Below are 8389 nucleotides of genomic sequence, written 5' to 3' on the forward strand. Positions count from 1 at the left end.
GGGAGGGGGCGTGTCTGGGCCGCTCGGGGAGGCCGAGGCAGGGCTTGCGCCGGGCCGCCCCGAGCCAGGGGCGGGGAGGGGGCTGCGGCTAGCCGAGCCGGGCTGGGGCACGCCGGCCTCGCCCCCTGGGCGCGGGGCGGGCTCCTCCAAGGTCACTCGGCGGCGCCCACCTCGTCCCGGTCTGCTCGGCGGCCTGACAGCTCGGGGTCGATGGGGATAGGCGCGGGCCGGGATGGCTGGGCTAGTAGCCTCGGCCACTGGAGAGGGGAGCCCCCGGTGTCACTGAAATCTGTCCGAACAGATTCACCTGCTGCGGGCGAGGCTTTGCGGCAGAGCTGCCTTGGCACGTGGGGCATCATCTATTTATCTATTTATTTATTTATTATATGGCGTAGTTGTGGGATGGATGCTGCGGTTTTCCCGAGGGCTCTTTAGGTAGCGCTTCTGGATGCTTTGGAAGATGAGTGTTGTAGCTGTGTTCAAGTCCCTAATATTTAAAGTTAAAATAGTAGTCGATTCGGGGGGCCACGGCTGCTACTTCGTGCTGTCTGATTTTTCTCAGAGAAGCAAGTGCAAAATGCCGCACTGATGTCATTAGTAACAAATCTGGCTGCTGTAAAGCACACCAGAAAATACTCCCTTTGCCGAAGCTTTGTTAATTACGAATGTTTGAACTTTCAGGAGGGTAATGTATTCATTTAGATCCAGTGGCCCAGTTTCGAATTTACTTTTCAAGATAGTTCTGTTGAAAGTATTAGCTTCATCTGGGAGAACTTTATCATAAGTACCGTTGTACATTAGGAGGGGAAAAAAAGGCTTTCCTCCTGTTCATAAGGTTCTTTGTGTTATATAGTTAGAGTAAAATGGCATGATTTTCTTCCAAGTTTATTGACAGTTATATGTTTGCTTTTTTTCAGTAGTGGTTGTATCATGAAAACATTTTCCTGATGCTTGTTATAGTTTAGAGACCGAAGAATATGATGTAATTTAGAGAGAATTCGAAATTAATCATTGAATTGCCATACTGCTAGCCCATGTGACAGCTGGACTGGATGTCATCAAGGGTCTTTTTTAGCTTTAATTCTGCTCCATATTCCTGCATGATTTGGTGTGGAATTAATATTTTAGCATTAACATTAAAATAAGCATATTCTGCTTTCTGGATAGCTTTTCCTGTGTAACAGATTAGCTTTTAAAGTAAATAAATTCGTTGAGCATTTCTAACTAACTGGAATTTGAAAAGTTTATAGTCCAAGTTATTTTTCACTCATGGTCTCAGTTGAAAAAAATCTGTGCTGTTGCTCTAATCTTTCTAGATTTTTCGTCCGGGGGAAGAGAAAAATTGAAGTGAACACAGTCTTTAAAATGTCATGTATTGTTTAAGTTGTGTGTTCTTTATATTGTCTTGCTACCCTTTGATATTCATCAATAAATAATGCTTTCCTTTCTCTTTAGAGTTAACTAATATCTGGTAATCATCTGAGGCTTTTAAAGTACAGATTGTGGCCCAAAAAAAGATAATTTTGGTTCTTTGACATTTATATATACATTTTACAAGTGCGGTTTTTGAGTAGTCTTTTTTATTGATATTAGATTGAACTTCCATGTCATCATTGAAATATATGATTAAGAAATATAAAATGTATTGGCCACATAATGAGATAGAGGTATAACAGTTGCACTGCCCACGTGCTCCAAAGATACCCTTATTCTGTCAAGATTAGGCAGAGAAGGCCTCCTAGTCAGTTGGATGAATCCTTTTTGGAAAACTTATTTGAAAGGCATGGACAAGAATTCACACCAGAGCTAGGTGGTGATATGAAATATTTTGGGAAATATCCCCATCAATGATATCTATACTATATAGAGAGATATCTCTCTCTGGCTCTTGAGTTCTCTTTCCCCTTCCATATATATATGTATACATATATATGTATATATATATACATAAATTTGAGTAAATTGAACTAGCACTAGCAAGACAAATAGAAAGGTCAGTTTAGAAAAGATATGTTCTGAAAACTTGCCAACATTGTATGAAATTAATTTTTAGAATAGAGATAACTTTTTATTTGGAAAAACAGCAATTGATATTTTACATTTTTGTTTATGATTTTGTACTTTTAACTGAGGAATTTTGAACTAATAATATTAGGAGCAGGATGATTTCCCTTCTTCTGTCTTCCTTCTTTTCCTCCCATCTGATACCTTTTATGTGAGAGGACTTTTCTTTGTACCGGAAGAAATGTTGATTTGTTCATTAAAAGCTTGGAATATTTAGACTGTAGGGACCTTGGCAGTTTTTTCCCTTGGCCACAGCTTCTTTCATAAAGTTGGACAGGGAGAGAGAGGGAAGGAGGGAGGGAGGGGGGGAAAGAGAGAGAGAAAGAGAGACAGACAGACAGACAGAGAAGTAGCAGCTCTTTATCTGTGCTGTATTTGCCTCTTTGGGGTAAGGATCGTGCACCACTATAGGAGATGTTTAACCTAGTAAATTGCATTTTGAAGTACTTCACAATCATACAGCATGTTTATACTTTTTGGCTGATGAATAATAACAATAGATGTTGACATTAGTATTACTTAGTTCCTGATGAAGGTGGATGATTGTCTGGGTCTCTTGTATTTTTCTTAAAAGGGATCTGGTAGAAATTAGTAATACAAATTCTGCCATACCCTTTCTCTTCTTTGTAGAATCTGTTGAATCTCGAATAGTACATTTGAGAGGGATTGAGAAGGATTTCATACATTTTGAAGAATATTTGTGTACTCTTTAGCCCTTAAGAACAGTTAAAAATAATTCAAAAAACACCACAATTAGTACTGTCTTGTATTTGTAGAGCACTTATTTCTGAGGAGCAAAATAGAGGGAGGGACTTTTGGTGGACAGAGCCCTCTGAAGTCTGAGACTTGAGTTGGAATCACTTCCTGGACTAGCTTTGTTGGATCATAGATTTAGAACTGACAGGGAACTCAAATTATTTAAACTCTGAGCCTCAATTTCCTCATCTTCATGAGTTCACTCAGACCCTAGCTCTGTGACCCTGGGCAAGTCACTTAACCCTGTTTACTTCAGTTTCCTCATCTGTAAAAGGAGCTGGAGAAGAAAATGGCAAACGACTCCAGTCTCTTTGTCATGAAAACCCCAAATGGGATCCTGAAGAGTCAGATATGACTGAGATGATGACGACACCACCATCACCACCACCACTACCACCACACAATGGCTGTGTGGGGAAGGGAGTTGTGGAAGGCTGTGAGAGGAAGCATGTATGTATACACTTCATTAGGTCCTTTCTTTGACACATTCTGACTTGACAAGCTCCTTAAGCTCTCTATGACCCCAAGGAAATTGAAGACCAAATTTCACAATTGCTGATCTGCATGGGTAGAGGGAGTTTGCTCACCGCACCAATGAAATCACACATCTGGACCAAAAGGAAGAAAGGACAATGTTTGATCATCTAGTTGTAAAGGAAGAGATGTGTAAATATTAAACAAAACATGTGAACTATGATTTTAAACACTTTTGTAAGGTAGGCAAATACTGTTATTTTCACTTTGTAGGTAGGGAAAACAAAGGCAGGGAGATGTTGAAGGACTTTTTTTCTGTTTGAGTGAAGAGGAGAATCTAGATTTTCATATATCAGATTTTATCTAAATCATGACGTACCTTATGTAATAGGTATGTAGTAGTTAAGGAATAAAAACTGACAAAAACATAATGGGCTGAAAATGAAAACCTTTATTTAAAACAAGCTAATTCATACATTTAAACATATTTCCTAGGGAGAGGAGAATTTGACTTTCATTTTTAGGCTCCAGTCTTTGGCCTGAAGATAACATTGAGTTATATTTGACTGATAGCAGAGTTGCAGAGGTCTGTGGTACCTAGTTAAGATTATTAGTGTTCTTATTTTTGATGGTGCATTTTGAGTGAAATACCGTAGAACTTTGTAAATGTAGTAAAGAAATGGATTTGGAACTTAAATCACTTTAAAATCAATCTTAAGCATTTTCAATAGAAAAATTTTGACATTTTGAACTCTGGAAAAGGAATTAAAGTATATTCCTGTAATTTCTACCTCTTATTAATAGGAAAAAGCTGCAGTACTTTTTTCACTTTACCTCTGCTTAACCCATATATTCCAAATGTAGCTAATACATTTATGATTCTCTTGCACTATGAAATGTTTTTAATGCTTCTACCTTAGAGAAAGTAATTTGTTTCATGTAATTACACATTTGTTTTATGGGATGACTTGTCAATTTCTTTAAAATGTAATCTATATTAATAATAATAACTTTCTCTCCTTTCTGTTCTTTACCCCTTGCAGTCTTGCTTCCGACTTTATCATTCCACTGAAACTGCTCTCTCCAAAGTTACTAATGATCTCTTGGCTGCCAAATCTAGTGGCTTTTTCTCAGTCCTCATTCTCCTTGACCTCTCTTCAATCTTTGACACTCAACAGTATCTTAGTTTCCTCCTTGACACTTTATTCTCTCTAGGTTTTCAGGACAGCCTCTCCCGTTTCTCTTCCTCACTTTTTGACTGCTCCATCTCCTTTGCTGAATCCTCTCCAGATCACATCCTCAGCCTGTTAGAGGGGTCCCTCAGGGTTCTGTCCTGGGCCCTCTTCTCTTCCTCTTCTATATTACTTCACTTGGTGATTTTATCAGCTCCCATGGATTTAATTACCATCTATATGCTGATGATTCTCAGATCTTTCTAACCTTCCCCAAACTGTCTGCTGATTCCCAATTTCAAGTTTCCAACCACTTTTGAGACATCTCCAACTTGATGTACAGTAGACATCTTCAACTCAATTTGGCCAAAATGGGATTCATTATCTTTCCTTCTAAATCTTCTCTGTCTTCTAACTTCCTCATTACTGTAGAGAGCAACACCATCCTCCCATTTCCACAGGCTCACAACCTAGGAGTTATCCTAGATTTCTCAGTGTGTCTTATCCCCATATCCCAGCTGTTGCCAAGGCCTGTTGATTTCACCTTTGTAACATCTCTCCAATACACCCCCTTCCTTCTTTTGACACTGTCACCACTGTAGGGTGATTCTTAATAGAAAGAGCAAAATCAGGAATTTTAAGGTTTTGTTATATGCTTTATTTCAATTGTATGAATGCTTTATTTTGTGTTTTGTCTTTTCAGCTTTATAGTTACAATAACATCAAATTATTTTTTTGAATGGCAGGAACAATGGCATATAAAAATAAATTTGCTAAAAAGAGCACATTTTGAATGAGATGATGTAGTATTGCATGGTGAAAAGAAAGCTAGCCCCCAGAGCCAGGAAGACCTAGGTTCAAGTCCCACCCACCTCTGACACTAGCTGTGAGGTCCTGGGAAAGTCATTTAACCTCTCAGAGCTCTAGGTAGTTCTCTCACACTCTTTAAGTTGCAGAGAAGGTGCTGACCTATATTGGTAAGTGGAATTTTTCTCACCTAGTTCCTTCTACTAGTGAAATCCCAGGTCCAGTGCTTATCCCTCAGGTTTTGAATACTTAGAAAAGGTAGAGGTCTTAATCATCTAAAGCACTTTAAAGAAAATGTTTTGCCTCTAGGTTTTAAATGTGAATTATGATCCCAGCATATTTTGGCAGTGGGGTCATCCAACGGGCAGCTGCAGAGCAATGTTACATGTACAGTGAAGAACCAGTTAGCTGTCTTGAATCACAGACAGCTGGTTTTGTGAAATGCTTCTCTTTTATTACAAATGTTATGATCTTTAGTTTTATTTTTCTCTTAAGATTGTCTTTGTTGTGACTCTAAAGATGTTGACAGCCCTACATCTTAAGAAACAAACATGGCACCTATTGTTTCTAAATGTTTAGGATGTGCTTGGCTGCCTGTTAAACTTGAATTTTGTCCCTCCTTTTCTCTGCTTCCTGGCTTTCTTAGTTTTTTTCAAGTCTCTGATAAAATCCAGCCCATAAAAATCCTATTCTGGCCCCTCCATAATGTTGGTGCCTTGTGTGATTATCTTCAATTTATCCTGTTATCTTATTTGTCCATAGTTGTTTGGATGTTGTCCTTCACCCCACTCTCATTAGACTGGGAACTCCTTGAGGGTAGGGGCTGTTTTTGCCTTTCTTTGTATCCCTAGTATATGGTATAGTACCTGTCATATCATAGTAGGTGCTCAATAAATACATCTTGACTTCCCTAAGCCACTTATTTTGAATGATGTGGCAGCATAGAGTTGTGAATGGAAAGACTAGACCAATCGGTTCTGGAGTCAATTAACCTGAGTTTAATCTTTGTTGGAGTTCACACTTAATGTAATCTTGGCAAGTAAGTCATCTGGCCTCTTAATTTTCTCATCTGTAAAATAAAGGTAACAGTACTTTTAATGCCTATAGTAACTTCATAGGGTAGGAAAATACATTAGACCTTAAAGTACTGTAGAAATGAGAGTAGTTCTGGGAGATCAAGAGGCAAAAGTACACGTTGGGTGACTTCTTGGAAAAGTGAAAATTTGCTCCCAAATGGAAGTAAGTCATAAAGTACGAAGTGTTTCAGCTGTAGTCTTTTCTTATTGTAAAAAATTTCAAAATATACAAAAATATACTCCAGGTCGAAAATAATCATAAAAGGTTCTGAATTCTTCGTGTTATTGAGACCGTGGTACAGTTTGTTAATTTGATCTAATTGTTCTCTTTTCGCATGTGGCATCTCAAGTCTTATGTCCTGTTTTCTAATGACATACTTCTGTGAATAGTACAAATTGTACAAATTGTATTGCTTGCTGTTTCAAATTATTTAAGATTTTCTTTCATCCCTCAATTACAGTTCTGTTGTTGGAGAAATCATTTAGGTGACTTGCCTAGAGTTGTTTACAAATGCATGAGAACATGCTTTCATGAGTAAAAGTGAGCACACTGCTTGAATTTTATGTTGACTATTTAAATTTTTGCTTCTTAAAACTATTAAATATGTGAGTTTTAAATATTAATGTCAACTTAAATTCTTTGGATAAATTTATCCCCTCTCTTTCCCTCTCCCCAGGTTGATCTTTATCACAAACTTCATTTATTTTATTTTAAAAGTTCACGTATCATATTTGTGGATGCAAAGAAGTTTCAGTTTTTAATCACACATAGCTTATTGTATTTACTATGTTTGTTGTGGTTTTGCTTTATTGGACACAACTTTTTCCTAAAAGCCTGATGACTCCTTTTAATCACTGAAGGATACATTCTCGTCACCAGTAAGAAATGTAAACTTAAAGACCCACAAATTGTCATTAAGCAGTAATATTTACCATATTAAGTAAACACTGTCCTGTTGTTTTAGCTATAGAGTTTTACATTTGCATGTGTCATCATGGGTCGTGGGTGGTAGTAGGACAAAGAAGACCCAGATTTGAGAGCTGGGCCGGGCCAGGAAGTGTGGCACATGATGACAAGCAAAAAGTCACAACCAGAGGTGCATATATGTTAGTACTGATACAGAAATAGTAGGGTGGGTGTTTTTTTAACTACTCTTAAGTCTAAGGGCAAAGCAGAGGTTAGGATTGGGGTTGCTGGCAAGACTGGATGGAATGCTGAGTGTTGAGTAAAAGCAGACAAGCATGATTTGATGGCCAGAGATCCATTTGGGGTAGGAGTAGACATAGGGATGGAGGTCTTGGCTATCTCCTGCTTTAGTTGAACAACAGGGTGAGTGCTGCAGGCTTTTGTGGCTACCACTACAGTAACAAAAAAGGTTAGGTTGTGTTGGAACTTCTCACAGTTGTAGTAATATAATTCACATTGATTTGATTTGTATCTTGCTTTTGTGATTTACAAGGTGCTTTCCTCCTAGTCTTGTATAGCATCAGTAATCTTGTACAGATATCATTCTCATTCTACCCAAGAATAAATTGAGTCTCCGAGGTTAAGGGACTTGCCTCCTTTGTCTAGTGGTTAGTAGATGTCAGTCAAGGACTTTCCCACTTTGCTGCCTTGACGTCTCTGGATTCCAGTTCTCAAAGGTATAGGGCCAAAGTAATTTCCCTTGCCTGGAATATCCTGCTACAAATAATCGGCTTGTTGAAATCTTGCCCTGTGTAAATTACATCTTTCTTTGCTGTTGTCGCCGCCTCCCCCCCTCTTTCTTTGAAAGTTTCACAGCACCTTCCTTTCATGTTGAGATATGCTGTTCAGGGGGTCTGAGCTCAGAGTTCCTTTTTTCTCTCCAGCTTGCCAGTGATTGGGGTAGGAATTGTTTCACTTTTGTCCTTATATTCTCCAGTGCTTATTAGGATAGTTCTTGGTAAATAGCAAGCAGTTGATAAGTGCTAATTGATTGCTTATTTATTCCGTTTCTCTGATGTACTTAAAATTTTTTTTAACCAGGACTAAATAGTTTTGATGATTATTACTGCCTC

This window comes from Trichosurus vulpecula, chromosome 8 (assembly GCF_011100635.1).
Source record: "Trichosurus vulpecula isolate mTriVul1 chromosome 8, mTriVul1.pri, whole genome shotgun sequence".
In the NCBI taxonomy this organism is placed as follows: domain Eukaryota; kingdom Metazoa; phylum Chordata; class Mammalia; order Diprotodontia; family Phalangeridae; genus Trichosurus; species Trichosurus vulpecula.